Here is a 21270-nt window from a genome sequence, read left to right on the forward strand (position 1 = left end):
TTTACCAAATAACTATGCAATCTTTCATACTAGTCTTTGGGGGCTTGTTTGAGACCATATAAAGCTTTGTGTAGTCTACAAACCATATTCCTTTTGATGGGTTCTATGAAACCTTTAGGTTTCTCAATGTAGACTTCTTCTAGGATTTCATTCAAGAAAGTTGACTTTATATCCATTTGATATACTTTGAATCCTTTATGTGCAACATAAGCAAGTAGTGTTATGACACCTTCTAGTCTTGCAACAAAAGTTTCTCCATAATCAACACCTTCTTCTTGAGCATAACTTTTTCATACTAGCCTTGCCTTATTCCGTGTCACTTCTCCATTTTCATTCAACTTATTTCTAAATACCCATTTTGTTCCAATTAAATTTTTATCCTTAGATCTAGGAACAAGAGACCAAGTCTTATTTATTTCAATTTTTTCTATCTCTTCATTCATTGCCTCAATCCAAATTTCATTGTCTAATGAATCTTTAATAGTTCTAGGTTCAAATTCAGTAAGAAAACATGTACCCTTTAGTTTGTTCCTTTTGATTGATCTCCAATTATTTGCTTGGGGTGCATGATGCCTTCTAACATATCTAGCAAGTATAGGTATCTTCTCTCTAGATTTCAGACTTGAATGAATTAGTTTACCATGCTCAAAATAATTTTCTAAATCATGCTTGGGTCCTACTATTTGTGACTCAGGTCCTTCAGACTATGACTTGGTTACTAGCTGAAACCCAAGTCCTTCTGATAGAGACTTGGGTCCATCTAATTGTGACTTGGGTTGCATTGGTTGCAACTCAGGTTAAACTAGAATTTTTTTGGGGAATTAGGTGGTGAAGATTGCTAATTTCCAAATGCATTAGCTTACACTTTAGGTAAAGTATCAGGTTCATAGTAGACAAAGTTTATGTAGTTTCAGGTTCTTTGCTACTTTGTTCTTCACTCTTTTCTACAAACTCAGCAATTTTTACATGTGCACTTTATATAACCTTGAGAGTAGTTAGATTCAGACATTTATATGCTTTTCTTTTGTTGGAGTATCCTAAGAATATGCCTTCATCACTTTTCATATCAGATTTTCCTTTCCTTCTCTCTTTTAGGATATAAAATTTCCTTCCAAATACTTTGAAATAATAGACATTAGGTTTATAGCCATACCATAGTTCATAAGGAGTTTGATTTGAGTCTTTCTTCATCTAAACTTGGTTCAAGGTATGAACAATTGTGTCGATTGCTTCCTTCCACTATTTGATTACAACATTTTTCTCTATCAGTGCCATTGCACAATCCATAATGGATCTATTTCTTCTTTCTACTATGACATTTTGTTGAGGTGTTCTAGATGTTGATACTGTCTTTTGATTCCTCTTTCATTGCAAAATTCATTGAATTCATTAAAGATGAATTCTCCTCCTCTGTCTGATCTTAAACATTTCAGTTTCTTTCCTGTTTCTTTCTCCACTCTAGCTAAGTACCATTTGAATTTTTGGAAAGCTTCAGATTTATCTTTCAAATACATTACTATCATTATCCTAGAATAATTATAAACAAATAAAATAAAGTACTTATCTCCATAGTAGCTTTCTATGCCAATAGGTCCACAAAGGTTTGTATGAACCAACTCAAGAAATTCTTCATAATGATAATTCTTTCTTTTGAAGCTTGTCTTTCCCATCTTACCAATTTGAAAATTCTTGTGCATGCCCATGTTAGGTTTCTTAAGGCTTGGAATGCCTCTCATTCTTCTATTCTTTCTTATGTTGACTAGGTTATCAAAATTCACATTACACAACCTTGTATGCCATAACCAACTTTCTTCTATTTGAGCTAGGAAACATGAACTTTCAGTTAGATCAAGATAGAATAGATTACCTTTTGTTTGATTTTTAGTCCCAAACAGTTTTCCTTTCCCATCTAGCATCTTGGCCTTTCCATTCATGAATTCTACCTTGAATCCAATGTTGTTCAACTATGCCACACTAAGTAGATTATGTTTCAGTCCTTCAACCAAATAATCATTATCACATCTGAGTCCATTGGTCAATGTAATACATCCTTTTCCTTTTACATAACAAGGTTCATCATTTCCAAATCTAACACTTCCACCATCATAGCGTAATAAGTTCTCAAATTTTGATTTATCACCAGTCATGTGGTGAGAAAAACCACTATCTATGATCCATGTGTCATTCTTGTTAATATGAGAAATGAGGGCCATCTTATCATTTTCATCATCTAATTCATTTGTAATAGAAATGTAAACCATCTTGTTCTCTTTGTAGCTTTTGAAGTCTTTCTTGCCTTTGTTCTTGTACTTAATTTCTTCTTTGCCTTCTTTGTTTGGACACCTTGCAGCAATGTGACCAACTTCTTCACAAGAAAAATAGATTAGAGGCATTTTGCCTTTAGGGAATCTTCTTGCAAGTAGGGCTTCAATGGTTTCAAGATCATCATCAAAATCTTCTTCATCTTCAATTTCAAATAGTTTGCTTTTAGATTTTCCACCTTTCTTTCTAAGTGATAGTTTAGCTTGAAATGTAGACTCAATATTACTAGAGTTAGGAACATAGTTATAAAAGTTTAATTCAAAGGCTATCAATATTCCCACTAGTGCATACAAAGTTATATCATTATTGGGATCACATCTCATCTCTTGAATTGTTGAAACTCTAATTGCATAAAGAAGAAGAAGAGTTTTGAGTACCTTGCTTACCATTGTTACATAATCTATCTTTCCCCCCGAGGCTCTAATTGCACTCACACTAGATTTGATTATTTCACTATATTTTGCAATGTTTTCATCTTCTATCATCTTTATTTGGTCAAATCAACCTTTGAGACTTTCTACCTTAACTCTCCTCACATTGTCATCTCTACCATAGATATCTTTCAACTTGATCCACATCTCATGAGTAGTAGGACAATCTTTGACTCCATAAAATTTAGCATAGATGAGAGTAGAGGCAATTCCAATTATCTTATGGTTCTTCTTTTCTATAATTTTTTCTGTAGTCAAAGTTCTAGTAGGTGCCACATACTTGTTGTCTAGGTATTTTAGGTCTGAGTCTCCAATGGTTGCCAAATGTAGCCTCATGATTTCCTATCATGCTTTGAAGTTATCTCTATTCAACTTAGGAATTTCCCTTCTGTAAGACATCTTGATCTTTAGCTTAGGTCCTTAAAACCTTATTTGTAAGCACCAAATGCTCTGATACCAATTGTTAGAAATATAAGAGGAGTATCTAAGAGGAGAGTGGTGAATTGGTTACCACAAAAATAAATCCAAGTCCCTTAAGATGTCAATAAAACAAAACCAAAACTCTATTGAAACTTTTGTAACCTAGTTAACACATAATCACTTGGTTAACATAGTAACTCGATTTACACTAAGAATAATTGTCACTTGATAAACACTCTGTTAATACTAATTTTATGCAATGTTAATTGATTAATAATGAACATGCAGATCTTAAGATTTTAAGTGTGATTAGTCTTAACTAACTTTGTTGCAAAAAAATAAAGCAAAAGAACACACAAGACACCAAGATTTAACATGGAAACCCAATTTGGGAAAACCACCAATTGCAACTAGCTACAATTTTTCACTCTTTTGAAGTGAGCCCTATTAGGAGCTAACCCTGTTAAAGGTTACAAAACACACAGTTAGGTGTGACCTTGTAACTTTTAACATATGGAAATGCTTGGTTGAGAATGAGACTGGTAAAAAGCTAAACTGTCTCAAATATGATATTGGTGGTGAGTATTTCTGAAAATAATTCGAAGATTATTTATCCACCAATGGTACTCATATATAGAAAACTATTCCAAGGACTCCATAAGAAAATGGAGTGGCAAAATGCATGAATAGGAAAATAATGGAGCATGCATGAGGTTGCATGTTGGGATGCCCTTAAATATGTGGGCAGAGGCTATCAACACTACTGCATATTTCATTAATAGAGGCCTCTCTACTCTATTGAGCTATGGTATTCTAGAGGAAGCATGGACTGGCAAGAAGGTGAGTTATTCTTTTCTAAGAACCTTTGGCTGTGAAGCATTTGCATATATAGATTCTAAAAATAGAACCAAACCATAAGCTAAGTTAAAGAAATGTGTATTTGTTGGATATGGCATTGATGATTTTTTTTTATAGGCTTTGGGATTTTGAAAATTTTAAAATTGTAGGAAGTAGGTATGTCATATTCAATAAGAAAGTATTGTACAAAGATTTGTTGCAACACCATGAGAAGAAAGAAAATTATTATGTAGTGTTGGATGATACTCCAAAAGATGATGTTCCAATAGTTTCTCATGATCTGAAACAACCACAACAACAAATACCACACACCCTAGTAAATGTTAGATAGTCAACAAGGCTAAGTAGACCTCTAGAAAGATTTTCTCCTTCTTTGCATTCTATTTTACTTACTGATCCAGATGAACCTGAATGTTATGATGAAGCTATGCAAGTGGATACAAATAGTTAATGGGAGTTGCAATGAAAGAAGAAATAGACTCTTTGCTGAAAAATCAAACATGAGAGTTATGCAAGTGAAAGAAGAAATGGGCTCTTTGTTGAAAAATCAAACATGAGATTTATGCAAGTTTCCTGTAGGTAAAAGGGCTTTATAGATTAAATGGATTTACAAGTTGAAAGAAGAGGATGGAGGTAAGAAAATATTTAAAGCTAGGTTAGTGGTAAAAGGATTTGCATAGAAAAAGGCATTAATTTTGATGACATATTTTCTACCATTGTTAAATGACTTCTATTCACACTATTTTAAGTATTGTGGCTATTGAAGATTTGCGTTTGGAGTAGCTTGACGTTAAAACAACCTTTCTTCATGGTGATTTGGATGAAGAGATATACATATGGGACAACCACACATATTTGAGGTCAAAGGTAAGGCGAACTTAGTTTGTAGATTGAAGAAAATCTATATGGCTTGAAGCAAGCAACAATGATATCTGAAATTTGATAGTTTTATGTATGAACATGGATATAGTAGGTGTCACTTAGATCATTTTATTTAATTTAAGAGGTTGAATGATGATAGCTACATTATTTTATGTTTATATGATGATGATATGCTTGTAACTGGATCTAATATGGATAACATTAAGGGGTTAAAAGAACAATTAGCACATTCATTTGATATGAAGGATTTGGGGGCAGCAATACAAATCCTTGGTATTAAAATTTGTAGAGAAAGGAAGAACATAAAATTGACTTTATCTTAGGCTAATTATATTGTGAAGATGTTGCAATGTTTCTCTATGGAGAATGCTAAAGATGTTTGTACACCTTTACCTAGTCATTTGAAGTTGACTAAGGAGATGTGTCCAAAGACATGAGAAGAGGAGGGGAAAATGTCCAAGGTACCCTATGCTTCAGCTGTAGGAAGCTTGATGTATGTTATGGTATGTATTAGGTGAAATATTGCACATATAATGGGAGTTGTTAGCATATATATGAGTCATTGAGGGCTTAAGCTTTGGAATGCAATTAAATAGATTCTTAGATATTTAAGAGGAACATCCAATAAGTGTTTACATTTTGGGTCCTCTACTATTGATTTATAGGGCTATTTTGACTCAGATTTGGCAGGGGATATTGATACCATGTGTAGTACTATAGGTTATGTATTTACTATTGGTGGGTTAGCAGTGAGTTAGGTTTCTTGATTGTAAAAGCTTAATGCTTTATCCACTACAAAGGCAAAGTGCGTTGCTACTATAGAGGAAGCCAAGGAGATGATATGGCTTTAGTTCTTCAAGGAAGAATTAGAACACTCACAAAGGGATAATCATTTATTTATAGATAGCTAGAGTGCCATTCATCTTGCAAAGAATTCTACTCTACATTCAAAAACAAAACACATATAGTTGTGTTACCATTTTATTTGGTCAGTTTTGGTTGATGAAAAGTTAAAACTAGAGAAGATACATATAGATGATAATCTAGAAGATATGTTTACCAAGGCAGCAAGGGAGAAGATAAACTCCTCTTCAACTTTAATTGGTCTTCTAGACTGAACATAACAAAAGAAGAATAGAGTCTAGGATGGTTTGATACTCTAGTGGGAGCTATAGGTTTAGAGATGTTAGGACCAGTCTCCAAGTGGAAGGTTATTGTTGTGGAGTTTGATTAGTCTCTAAGTGGGAGATTTTTTTGATGTGGAGCCTAATTAGACTCAGAGGTTTAATCAATGTAGTTTCCTGCCAGATTATTTCTACAAGGGTTTGGGGGTAGTGACCCCAATATGGGGTCAAGGGGCGGCACCCCTGCATGGTCTTGGGGTAGTGCCCCAAGTGCGTTCCTTATTGCAGTATAGGGTGGGGTCAAGAGGGAACACCCCTATGAGGGTTTTTGGGGGCAGGGCTCTCGAAGCCAAAAATAACCTTATATTGTAAAAGGTGTTGGTTGCTATTTTTCTATTGGATGACTTATTCTAGCCCTAATTTTGTAAGTGACAAAAGCTTGTATACAATGGGTTTGGATTAGGGATTTAATTTTGAATGGTGATATTGTAGCTTCTTGCAACAGTATTGAGCTGCAAGGGATTGTAGATTGTAATCACTCAATAATAATATTATTGGACTTACTATTGGTGGAAGTAGCCTAGGGATTGGGTGAAACATGTTAAATCTTTGTGTCTTGTGTTCTCTTCTGTGTAGTTTATTATTTTTTAATATTGGTTATATTTGCATGTAACTCTTATTTCAATGCATGGTTAATCCTAACACTAATAAAATGAATAAGACTCATAAACATGTAATCAACACATAATACAATATTTGATAATGCAAAAACCCTCAAAGGTAAGGTAAAAATATGATGAGGATGTCACCCAAAAAATCTTCACTACTGTAGCAGTAAAGTTTTCCTGTTAGGGCTATAGTTTTGATCACTTCTAATGATTGGCCCTATGAGGGGTCTTCTCTATTAAGATCTTACAAGACTGGTAAGTCTACCTTGTGTAGACACTACAAAATAGTTCACATCTATTATTTAATCACATTTTCATACTAACATGTCCCATTTTATTATTTCACTAATTTTGATCTTTTGGCTAACTTGATTATCATTCTAGCATATTTTGACAATATCCTGCATCATTCATACCCCCTTTTCAAATCAACTACAAATCATTTAAGAATTAGTTCCAATTTTATCTGAACTTTTTAGAACCAACTCTAAATCATTTAAAAATCATCAATGTCACCCCTGATAAGCTCTGAACCATTTCAATATAATCAGAACCATCTCAAATTGACCCAAAATCATCTTAAATCAATCAAAACTATCCAAAACTAACCCTAAACCATTCTAAATCATCCCTATATGACTTGAAACATGTCAAACATCCCTAATCAATCATCATTTATCCAATCTGATGCATTTTTGTGTCCATTAGTGCCTTGTCAATCTATCAAACCTATCAAATTTGACCTTAGCACTGCCATGTACCTCAGTGCTAGGTTGATATATCATCTTTATTATCCAATCATAGACATTCTCAAGTCCCTCAATGCTAGATTGTGGCTTTATCCAATCAATTTAATAACATTGACAATGTCGATCAATGTTATTATGATCAATCTTATCAATCAATTTTGATCATGTGGCATTTACGATGCCTATTAAATGTCACATGTCCTTAATCCATGTCATATGCCCTTGACATGTTATTAATCCTAATTATCCAATCAATTTGATCATGGCTTTGATCTACCCATAATCATCCTAGTCGATCTGCATAATCATCACACTTAATCAAAAGGTTAATCCTATATTTATTTCATCAAATTCGCCAATCATTTACTAACTTTTCCTATAGGATTAGTTAACCCATAATCTATTTCTTTATCATTTCAATCATTTTCATCCCATTTTGCTAATTATTCCTATTAACCAATGTTCTCAATTAATTAATATTCATTAATTAATTGACCCATCTTTGTGAACTATGGGAATTCCCATTTTCAAAGTCCTATTTTCTCATTTTAATTTCTAATTTACTAATTTCCATTTGCATGGAAATATGATTTTTTAATTCAAAATTCCACCCAGTCCCGATGCATGACCATAATGTGTCATAGATCCTCTTTCTACACTTGGCTAATATGTGTCATATTTGGCATACATTATTCCTTACACATGATTATAATAAGCTACATTCATCATAAATTATTTTCTACATGTGGCTTTGATGTATCATAAGATTATCATAGATTTTCTTCGACATTTAGCCATGTTGACTTGTATGTGTAAAATAATCCTATATATATATGGCATATTGCATCATATTTGTCATAGATATTCCAAGGAATATTGTTCCAAGTTTCACACTTGAATTGACAAATTTCCATTTTCTCAATCATGTCTAACCTATTGCATCTTGACTATAAATTTAACCATCTTGCACTCATTTTCTCCTTAGAACCTCTTTAGAATTCATTACATCCAAGCCATACTTCTATTATTCTAGATAGCATCCATCCCATCAATTTTTCATTAGTATTTTTCTTTCAATTGTGTGTGCACTATAGGCGATTGGAGCTACATCAACAATGGAGAAGAAAGAAGGACATGAGAATTAAAATTGAAAAGGGGGTATTTTCATTTCAATCTCCTTATTCTCAATAATTTTCATGGTATATTAGAATAGATTGGCATATGTTGATTGAGTTTTTGGTTTCACATGGTATGCTATACCGCCTATTTTTTAGTGCTACAATTGGTGAACTCGACATGAACATTGTGTTAGAATTCTTTAGAATAACTGAGAGGGGGGGGGGGGGGGGGGGGGGGGTGAATCAGTTATTCAAGGTCCAAAATGCCATATTAATACCTTTTTAATGAATCCATACCCTTTTCATCTGCTCAAACTTAAATCATTCATATAAGCAAATTACTGTAAATCAACATGCAAAGATAAAACATTCAAGATCAACACATGACACAATGATTTACGTGGAAACCCAATTTGGAAAAAACCACCAGTAACATGCTACTTGATTCTCACTCTTCTGAAGTGATGCCCTGTTAAAAGCCTGCCCTACTAAAGGCTTACAACACATTGTTAAATGCGACCTTGTTAGAGGATTTCACCAAACTGTTAGGAATGGGCCTAGTTAAAGGTCTTTAGAACATTCACTTAGAATGTCACCCTGTCAAAGGATTTATCTAATGGTTGTTAAACCAACTTAAGTCCATAGGATCTATCTTACTATTACAATTGCTAGAAAGTAACTATTATGGTCTTTTGACCTGACATAAATTACAACATACTTTGCAGATTTTAGATCACTCTTTTTGTTCAATCCTTATGCTTGGCTTTAATCACTTCAGCTCTGACTGCTTGTATCCTTCTCAAGCTTCATCTCTTTGAGTCTTCCTACTCATTCTGTCAATGCAATCATCCTTGTGGTCATCTATCCAAATAGAGTTCCTGTGTTATCTTCTCCTTAGCTCATTCTTCAGCATTTCATGCTTTTATGCTTGACCACGGCTCTCTCTCTCATTATCCCCTCTATTCCACTCTCTTCCACACTATTTCTTTATTAACTTATGTCTTTATATACAAGTTTGATTTTCCCTTGCCGCTCAATTCTCCCTCTCTAATTTTAGGGTTTCAAAAATGGATTAGGTAGGATACAATGTATCTACCCCATATCTTGGTTTCTTCGCCAACTGTATCTTGAAAATGTTCTACATGGTGTTCTGTGCCACCAGCTCATCATTCTTATCTTCTTTTTAACTTACAAATTTCTAGATAACAACTCTGTCAGCTTAGATCTGATGAATCTTCGATTTTCTAAATAATGCAGCAACTCGACATTATTGAGTTACTGGTGCTCGGCACCTCTGTGTTACTTGGCATCATTGAGTTATTGGTGCTCGACACCTCTGTGTTACTCGGCATCATTGAGTTACTGGTGCTTAGTACCTCTATGTTACTTGGCATCATTGAGTTACTGGTGCTCGACACCTCTGTGTTACTCGACACCTATACCTGCTCGGCACTTGGTTCTGCTCGGCACTTGAACTTTCTCGGCACATGAACTTGCTCAGCACATGAACTTGCTCGGCACTTGAACTTGCTCGGCACTTAACTAGGAATTTGCTCGGCTCTTACTAGCTTGCTCGACACTTACTAGTGAACTTAGTTTGAGCTTTACAAAAGACTTAGCTAAAACCTTAGATCTTTGATATGTTTTAGTGTGCTCATTCTTTGTATCTTTTAGTATGTCATCCAATACACTATTTCATTAATGGCTTGACTGATCCTTGTACTTCATTACAACATCATAACTTCAACCTTTCTCTAGGTGTTCTAGTTGCATCTTATTGATTGCCTCCACCTTGACAATCAACTAATTGATAGTATTTGGATCACTAAAGCAATTGTCATCTCTGCAAGTAGTAAGTTTGACATCAATGACAAAATAATGATTGAGGACATTCTTTACCAGTTCCATATTTTCCATCAATTGTTCTTATGATCATTTCAATCATTTCCAACAATCTCCCTCTTTGGCATTGATGGCAAACCAAACTGATCAAGTAATCAATTCAGTTACCACCAAGATTGTATTGATTTGCTGCATTTTTACTACTGATCACATATATCTCCCTCTTTCTTTGCATTGATTAGTTTTCTGCATATTTCTCCCTCTTTGACATAAATGCCAAAGATGCGACATCTTTATCATGCAAACTATAAGCTTTGGCTTCTTGTTGTCTTTCTCCCTCTGTCACCATGCTTATGACTGATTTGGAGTTTTTGTTCCTGCTGTCATCCTTTGCATCAACCTGTTGATATTTCAATGATTTATTCCTGTTAATGCAAGACAGCTTCCTTGTTGCCTTAAACTGCTTGAGTTAGGGGTATAACGCCCAACTTGCCTCTAAGATATTCATAGGCATCCTTGGGCAATGGTTTGGTGAAGATATCTATAGTTTGTTCCTTTGTGTGAATGTATTACAACTTCACTTGTTTGTCTTCTACCAATTCTCTAACATAATGATACTTGATTGCAATGTGCTTGGTTTTTGCATGCATCACTAGATTTTTGGATATGTTTATAGCACTTGTATTATCACAATACAATATCACCAGTTTTGTTACTTCTTCTTTCATTCCATTCAATAGATGTGTGAGCCATACAATGTTTGTACAATTGACTGCAGCTGCCACGTATTCTGATTCTACAGTGGACTGGGATATACATGTTTGTTTCTTGCTAGTCCAGGTAACCAGCCTTTTGCCTAAAAATAATGCACCTCCACTTGTGCTTTTTCTGTCATCAGTGTTTCCTCCCCAGTCTGCATCTGTATATGCATTGAGTTCAAATTTTCCATTCTTTTTGTAGTATAGACCAAAATCATCAGTCCCTTTGAGATATCTCATTATTCTTTTTACCACTATGAGATGATTTTCTTTAGGATTAGCAGAGAACCTAGCCACTATTGCTAATGCTATGTCTGGTCTACTATGTACAACATATTGTAGTTTTCCAATCATGGATCTGTACATTGTTTGATTGACTTCAACTGACTCATCATTTTTGGATAGCTTATTTCCTGTGGCCATTGGTGTGCTGATTGGTTTGGATTCCTCCAATCCAAATGTTTTAAGAATTTTTTTGATGTATTTTGATTGTGTAATAAATATTCCATGTTTGAGTTGATGAACTTGCAATCCAACAAAAAATTTGATTTCTCCAAACATAGACATTTCAAATTCATGCTTCATTTTGTCAGCAAAGCCTTTGCAAAGTACTTCCTTACCACCAAATACTATGTCATCCACAAAAGTTTCAGATACAATAATGTCTTTACCTTCTTCAACTTTGATGTACATGTTGCTGTTATCATCGGTTCTTTCAAATCCAATTTGCACTAGATACTTGTGAAGTCTCTCATACCATGCTCTAGGTGCTTGTTTCAAACCATAGAGTGCTTTATGTAACTTACACACCATATCCCTATTGTTTTCATCAACAAATCCTTCTGGTTGTTCAATGTAGACTTCTTCTTCTAGTATACCATTTAAGAGGGAAGATTTTACATCCATCTGATAGACTTTGAAATTTTTGTAGGCAGCATATGCAAGTAAAGTTCTTACTCCTTCCATTCTAGCAACAGGAGCGAATGTTTCTCCATAATCTATTCCTTCTTCTTGAGCATAACCCTTGCATACTAATCTGGCTTTATTTCTAGTAATCTCACCATTCTCATCTAATTTGTTTCTGAATACCCATTTGGTGCCAATCACATTCTTGTTAGTTGGTTTGGGAACCAAACTCCAAGTTTTATTTTTTCTTATTTGATCAATTTCTTCTTCCATAGCTTTATATCGGTCGCCATCTTGTAATGCATCATATATTGTCTTGGGTTCAGATTTGCTGATCAGACATGATTCATGTCTTAGTTTGTTACTTGTTATTGGTCTTGCATCTTTGTCACCAATTATTTGTTCAGAAGGGTGATGTCTTTTTACATATTTGGATAATCTTGGCTCTGTCCTTGTTTCCATGTTTGATCTTTCAAATTCAGGATCACTATGCACTTCATTGTCAGGTTGTTCTTCATCATGTATGCTGTCTTCTGAATCAGATTGTGCATTTTCTTCATTCTGTAACTCGGCTTCTGAATGCAACTCGACATTCACTGGTTGTGAATTGGCTGGAACTGACACTTTTTGTTGACTTTCAATTTGATTGACATCATCCTCATCAGCAGTCATTCCTTCATAAGAATATACAAAGGTTCTGTATTCTTCCATTTTCTTTGGTTCTTCAGCTTGGACTTCTGTGTGCTCATCAAAGTTTAAATTTGCACTTTCCACAACTTTTTTAGTGTTAACATTCAAACACTTATATGCCTTACTTCTTGTGGAGTAACCAAGAAATATACCTTCATCACTCTTTGCATCAAATTTTCCATTTCTAACATCTTTAAGGATAAAACATTTGCAACCAAATACTTTGAAATGTTTTACATTTGGTGAGTAACCATACCATAATTCAAAAGGTGTTGTATTTGTACCTTTCTTGACTTGTACTCGATTCAATGTATGAACAACTACACTTACAGCTTCTCTCCAGTATTTTAGAGCAACATTCTTTTCCATCATTAATGTTCTGGCACAGTCAATTACAGATCTGTTTCTTCTTTCAACAATTCCATTCTGTGGGGGAGTTCTAGGAGCTGATGTCTATCTTTTGATTCCTTTGTCATTACAGAATATCTCGAATTCATTTGATGTAAATTCACCACCTCTATCTGATCTTAGACATTTCAAGCTTTTTCCAGTTTCCTTTTCAACTCTGGCCACATACCACTTAAACATTTGAAAAGCATCAGATTTTTGTTTTAAGAACATAACAGTCATCATCCTGGAATAGTCATCAACAAATAACATTATGTATTTATCTCCTCTATAGCTTTGTATTTCCATTAGACCACATAAGTCAGTGTGAACTAACTCAAGTATCTCTTTAGATGTATAGTTTTTGCTTTTGCAACTTGACTTTGTCATCTTTCCTAGCTGACATTGTTTACACATGACATTATCAGGCTTCTTCAATTTTGGTAGCCCTCTGACTTTCTTCATTTTACTGATTTTGACCAGATTGTTAAAGTTGACATGACATAATCTTCTATGCCATAACCATTCATCATCAAATTTTACAAATAGACAAGAAACATCATCCATATCAAGGTAAAACAAATTACTCTTTGTTTGATCTCCTTTTCCTATTAGTTTACCATCATTGTCATAGATTTTTGCATTTTTGTTTTCAAATTCCACTTTGCAACCTATATTGCCTAATTGTGAGACACTCGGTAAATTGTAGTTTAATCCTTCAACATAGTATGCATTGTCACATGAAATTTGGTCTGTGAGCTTAATGGAACCTTTTCCTCTGATTTGACATGGAGCATCATTACCAAATCTAACACTATTTCCATCATACTGAGTAAAGTTAAAAAACTTACTTTTGTCTCCTGTCATGTGATGTGAGCATCCACTGTCTATGATCCATCTATCATTCTTGTTTATACATGTCACCAGTGCTGTGGTTTCTTCTTCATCAGATTGGTCCTTCATGGCTACATATACAACTTCATCATCATTGTCATCAGAATTTTCTTCAACAATATAACACTTCTTACCTTTTTCTTTGTAGTCTCTCTTGTCATCATCTATTCTGTTCTTGCATTTGTTGCCTTCCTTGGAATCTTTTTTCTGTGGACATCTTGCAGCAATATGACCTACTTCATTGCAATTGAAACAAATGATAGGCATCTTACCTTTGAATTTTCCTTTGCCCCTGTGAAATCTTCTAGCGAGCAATGCTTCCAATTGTTCCACATCTTCCTCATCAGTGCTACTGTCACTAGATACATACTTCATTTTTCTTCCTTTCCTTGATTTCACCTGTTCGGCATCTCTTAGTGATAACTTGGCCTTAAAAGCAGATTCAACATTTTCAGGTTTGTAGTTGTCAAAGTTAGATAACTCAAATGCAGTGAGTCTACCTATTATACCTTCAAAGCTTAGGTTATTTCCTGGTATACATCTTAGCTCTTGTATTGCTGATACTCTAATAGCATAGATAGGGAGCAAGGTTCTTAAGAACTTACTATTAACAATATCTTCATCCAGTTGACCATTCAAGCATCTTATTGCACTTACCACTTCCTTTATTGTTGCACCATACTGAGCAGCATTCTCATTTTCTTCCATTTTCATGTCATCAAATTTTCCTTTAAGACTTTCTCTTTTTCCTCTTTGTACATTCTGATCTCCTCCATAGATGTCTGATAGGGCTTTCCACATTTGGAATGTAGTGTCACATCCTTTGATATCATCAAATTCAGCATAGCTGAGTGCAGAGGCATTTTCCAACATTGTCTGGTTGTGTTCTTGTTTGTTTTTCATGTCTTCGGCAGTAGGAGCACCTGTTGGATCTACATGTTCAGTGACAATTGAATTTTGGGCATAATCTCCTATGGATCCAAGATGTAGCTTCATCAAACTTTGCCATGCAACAAAGTTTTCTTTGTTGAGCTTGGGAACTTCTCTCTTTTGCATTTTGATCTTTTGTGCTAGTAGTCCCTTTAAACTGAATCAGCAGTCAACTCTGATACCAATTGTTAGAATTCATTAGAATAACTGAGAGGGGGGGTGCATCAGTTATTCAAGGTCCAAAATGCCCTATTAATACCTTTTTAATGAATCCATACCCTTTTCATCCATTCAAACTTAAATCATTCATATAAGCAAATTACTGTAAATCAACATGCAAAGATAAAACATTCAAGATCAACACATGACACAATGATTTACGTGGAAACCCAATTTGGGAAAAACCACCAGTAACATGCTACTTGATTATCACTCTTCTGAAGTGATGCCCTGTTAAAAGCCTGCCCTGCTAAAGGCTTACAACACACTGTTAAATGTGATCTTGTTAGAGGATTTCACCAAACTGTTAGGAATGGGCCTAGTTAAAGGTCTTTAGAACATTCACTTAGAATGTCACCCTGTCGAAGGATTTATCTAATGGCTGTTAAACCAACCTAAGTCCATAGGATTTATCTTACTATTACAATTGCTAGAAAGTAACTATAATGGTCTTTTGATTTGACATAACTTACAACATACTTTGTAGATTTCAGATCACTCTTTCTATTCAATCCTTATGCTTGGCTTTAATCACTTCAGCTCTGATTGCTTGTCTCCTTCTTAAGCTTCATCCCTTTGAGTCTTCCTACTCATTCTACCAATGCAATCATCCTTGTGGTCGTCTATCCAAATAGAGTTCCTGTATTATCTTCTCCTTAGCTCATTCTTCAGCATTTCATGCTTTTATGCTTGACCACGACTCTCTCTCTCACTATCCCCTCTATTCCACTCTCTTCCACACTATTTCTTTATTAACTTATGTCTTTATATACAAGTTTGATTTTCCTTTGCCGCTCAATTCTCCCTCTCTAATTTTAGGGTTTCAAAAATGGATTAGGTAGGATACAATGTATCTACCCCATATCTTGTTTTCTTTGCCAATTGTATCTTGAAAACATTCTACATGGTGTTTTGTGCCACCAGCTCATCATTCTTATCTTCTTTTTAACTTACAGATTTCTAGATAACAACTCTGTCAGCTTAGATCTGACGAATCTTTGATTTTCTAAATAATGCAGTAACTCGGCATTATTGAGTTACTGGTGCTCGGCACCTCTGTGTTACTCAACATCATTGAGTTACTGGTGCTCGACACCTCTGTGTTACTCGGCATCATTGAGTTACTGGTGCTCGGCACCTCTGTGTTACTCGACATCATTGAGTTACTGGTGCTCGGCACCTCTGTGTTACTCGGCACCTATACCTGTTCGGCACTTGGTTCTGCTCAGCACTTGAACTTGCTCGGCACATGAACTTGCTCAACACATGAACTTGCTCGACACTTGAACTTGCTCGGCATTTAACTAGGAATTTGCTCAACTCTTACTAGCTTGCTCGACACTTACTAGTGAACTTAGTTTGAGCTTTACGAAAGACTTAGCTAAAACCTTAGATCTTTGATATGCTTCAATGTGTTAATTCTTTGTATCTTTTAGTATGTCATCCAATACACTGTTTCATTAATGGCTTGACTGATCCTTGTACTTCATTACAACATCATAACTTCAACCTTTCTCTAGGTGTTCTAGTTACATCTTATTGATTGCCTCAACCTTGACAATCAACTAATTGATAGTATTTGGATTAGTAAAGAAATTTTCATCTCTGCAAGTAGCAAGTTTGACATCAATGACAAAACAATGATTGAGGACATTCTTTACCAGTTCCATATTTTCCATCAATTGTCCTTATGATCATTTCAATCATTTCCAACACATTGAAAATGCATTTGAGGATACCCAACCTATAACTGATAGTCTTGATAGTCCTTATACACTTAAGAATATCTTTTTTGACCCTAATAGCCTACCTATGAAGAAAAAACATGTTATTATGAGTTGACCTATCACTCAAACTGGCTCTACACCTTGGATCGAAACATTTTGGGATCCAAGTCCTCTAGCTTCTAAATATGACCCCAATGATAGTACTGAATGTGATACCCACACACACACACATATTCCTTTGACTAGATCCCTATCAACATTGATGATGACATCCCCTCAAGTTATCCTAAACTATTGGATTGGGATTAGTGTGGACCACTAGTCTTCGACCAATTCGACAATGATGATGCTTTTATAAATGTCTTTGAAATATGTGAAAGCATTATGATTGGTGATCATCAAGAAGAAATTTCTCTTAAATTTAAAAAATTGGCATATATTGGGGGGTTAACTCCATCTCCCATTCATAATATTGAAAGTAAAGGAAAAATAGAAAAAAATGACAAGAACAGGTGTCTTGGTGAAAACTGAAAGACACCATTAGATTGTGAAAAAATAAATGCTAAGAAGATCTCAAGGATAAAACATGAACAAAATGATGCCATCAATATAAGTTTCCTATTTTTCAACATGTCACAAAGTCTTTTTCTCTCTATAATTGAGCTCTCTCAATCAGCCTTCATGTGGGAAGTTGTTGGTCTCAATCCTCCTAGTTCTTCCTTTTATCTAACTATTTATGCGCAATTCCTACTACCTAACTTTTCCAACACCCAGAATCAATTCTCTCTTGAACAAGCCTTTGAGTATGTTATCATTAGTCACATCCTATACAAAGGATCCTTGGACCAAATTATCCTCATATGCTTTAATTTGTGAGAGGCAGAGCTTGTCTTGCATATAATGCTTATGGTATAACCTGAGGCCATTCCAGTAGTCTGAGTTTAGCTAAAAATCATATATTGTCCTAAAAAAATCATAAAAACCACATAATTTCTTGAAAAAATCCCTAAAATAAAAATAAAGTCTAGATATAAACCCTAAAAATCATAAATGTCTTGAAACAATTAGCAATAAAAAAAATCAAATATCCTCAAAACCCTAAAATCATAAAACCCCCAAAAATTTTCTATAAACCTTGTAAATAACTGGTTGGTTAGCTTAATACCTTAGTAACAAAGGATTGGACATCCTTTCACATTAACTCCATGATTAGATAGAATCATGTGTTTTCTTAAGAATAACATACTAACTTCATCTTATTTTGTCAACCCGAGAGCGCAAGCTTAAGAGGGTGGCTACAAAGTATATGCTCTGATTCCTCTTTAAGTCATTACAACTAAAATAGAAAGGAAATGTTGAAGGAGACTTAAGCTAGGAACTGAAATGATATCTTATCTTAGAGCTTAGAGTAATGCTACAAATAATAAATCTATCTATGCACCTATGCTGTAGGAACAATTCAATGATTATGTTATCAATGGCTACAGGAACAATAGAAGTCTACCTTGCAAAGAAACAAAAAAGGAAATGAAATCTATTCTAACAAAGCAGTTCACTTACCAAGTGGGCCCCCTTGGATGAGTGAACAGAAAAGACAATCAAGACAGAAAATGTAAACTTGAACTTTATTTCTATTCATTCATAGTAAGAGATTACATCTGATGGAAAATAAGATCACACACTGCTGTTATGAAAATCAATCTATTCTATCTTTCTCCTCGAAAAACTTCTTCCAAAGCTACAACAAGCATTATTTAAAGGAAAACTACAACAACTTCCTACTTCTACAATCACTCCATCAATGAGGATCAATTAAAGATTCATAAAGTTTACAACAGTCATATCATTAACTACAATTTAACTCTTCCAAGAATATAGCAGGTTGAGGGAGCTATATTCGTGCATTGCCATAATAGAAATCAAACAATAATTTGCTTGATGTGGTGATTCATCAATCTGGTCAGTTTTGACTTAGCGTTGAAATGCTGACTTTGAATATGCACGACAAGTACCTACAAAATATTAAATGCATAAAACTTCCACATACATATATATTTATTTCATCATCAATGTTAGAAAAGTTATAATGTTCAAACTATCACTCTTTGCAAATCCTATGGCTACAGGAATGAATCTACCCAAACATAGCATGGATGAGGAAACATTTATCAACATGTAATATTTCTTCATTATACCATAGAAGTCCATAGATTCAAGCAAACACAACATATCTAAACTATTTATACTTCAATCTTCATGTCTTAACATATAGATAATATATTCATAAAAACATAAGTTCCTTTTCTTAAACCATAGAGTCATAAAATGTTTCTGCAAGAAAATTGTCTAAAAACTAAATAAAAGGTTCTCAAAATAATGGCCTTTTAGAGGCTCTTCATTCCCCCCAACTGATCTATTGCTAGTCTCCAACAATCATGAAATTCTTGATCCGAGCCTACACTCTCCAATCACTAGGTGTCCTTTCTCCTAGCTCATTCTTCACATAATTGAAGTAACCATAATTTGTCTTGAGCCTCTTCCAATGCCGAACTTTAGCAGTCATGACATGATCTTCTACATTGTCATTTGCTGCTAGTAGTAGCTGTAGGAGAATTCGGGGATGATACCTTAATGGAAACCAATGTTTGCACTGATTTCTCCTCAAGTCAATATACCATCAAATCCTAATTGTAGCAAGAGTCAAGTTTTGTGGAGAGTGGGGTTCTCTTATTTTTAGATCATGTGTCATTCTAATTCATTTTTGTCTTGAGGCAACAATTGTTGTCTCAACACCCCAAGATGAGTGTTGTTCCTAGTTTGTAAAGGCTCATTCTCTGACTAAACACACCTTACAAGGTCTCGTAATATTGCCCAAAATAGAAATCCAATCTAGATATGTCTGTCTAGAATGTTGAACTTCCGGTCTCATGAACAATGGTGCTGTCATTTCACTCTCCCTGTAAGGTGCAACTTGATGTTCTCTACTTATTTCATTTTGTATCCATGACATTACTACTCTTAACTATACATCCCCTACATAGAGGATTGGGTTCCACTCCATGTCATTAGTTACTGCCAGATTATGAAGATACAATTCACACAGTAAATTTTTCAAAGCCATGGGAATAGATCAAAATGCATCATAAAACTCATGTGGGATAGAGATAGAGAGATTTAGACCTCCACAATTCTAGTCAATTTATAATTTTCAAATTGTTCTTTAAGAAATAAGGAATATACTAGTGATGGTGACCTACATTCCATTAATTTGGAATCAATCCTATGATTTTCCCAATTCTTCTCTTTAGGACTTCATTCTGATCTGAACTTTGTTTCAACTGGTAACTCTACTCATTATTAACATGTTGTAGTTTTTATTTCTCCAATTTTCATTGAGCTCTCTCCCATAATAACTGTTGAAACAAATTAATTCCTATAGACAAAGGTGTAGACAAATTGGGTGGCGGCAATCGCTCTTGATTAAAGAGGTCTATCCATTCAGGTGCCAAATGGGGAGTTGTGTTGATGCTTTGTGGTGTGGAGCATTCTCATTTTCTTATGACAACTATTGTCACCATATTTTCTTCCCTATTGGATTCAGTGGTTGCTGTAGCTAATGTGTTTAACCCTTCTTGATCCATTTTTTCTATTACTTCCTTAACAATTTTGGGTCTAAATTTTGGATAATTCTTTTGAAGGGAACTTTGCAAAATTTTCACCAATATCTTGCATATTAGGGTTTTCCTCAAACTCAGATACTTCAAGCTCTCCAGACTCCTTATCACTATCAATAAGCACATAGTTGACACTATAATCAACTTTAGGTTACAGATTCTAAAAATTGTATTCTTTTGCACCGAGTTCATTTTGCTGCAATTTTTCCTCCAAAGAAGACTCCTTTTCACATTCATAAAACTTATGGATAACTATGGGAATAGAGGCTTTAGGAACCCTACTCTTAGAGAGTCTCATACTTTTCCTCGTGGGTGGTGTTGACAAGCATGGAGAACTCTTTCATTTCCTCTTGCTTACAAGTATTTCCACTGTAGGCACTTCGGGAGGTTTTTCTAGATCTTCCTCCTCTTGAGAGTGGAGGGTTTCATTAAGGTTACTCTCTTCATCTGGTTGTTGTTTTAGCCTTTCTTCTTCAGGTTCCAAACTTTTACCTTTCTCTTTCTCAATGGAAGACCCATTCTTAGTAGATGATGGGGCCTTAGGAGTACTAGCAACTTCTACATTTTTACTTCTCTTTTTTCTAGCAATGGAGGGTTTAGTTTTGTAAATCCTCTTCTTACTCAGTCCAAAACTAGAGGGAGAAGCTTCAAGAGCATTTTCAGCTCTGGGA

This window comes from Cupressus sempervirens, chromosome 3 (assembly GCF_028749045.1).
Source record: "Cupressus sempervirens isolate cs-2001-9-10 chromosome 3, ASM2874904v1, whole genome shotgun sequence".
Taxonomy (NCBI): domain Eukaryota; kingdom Viridiplantae; phylum Streptophyta; class Pinopsida; order Cupressales; family Cupressaceae; genus Cupressus; species Cupressus sempervirens.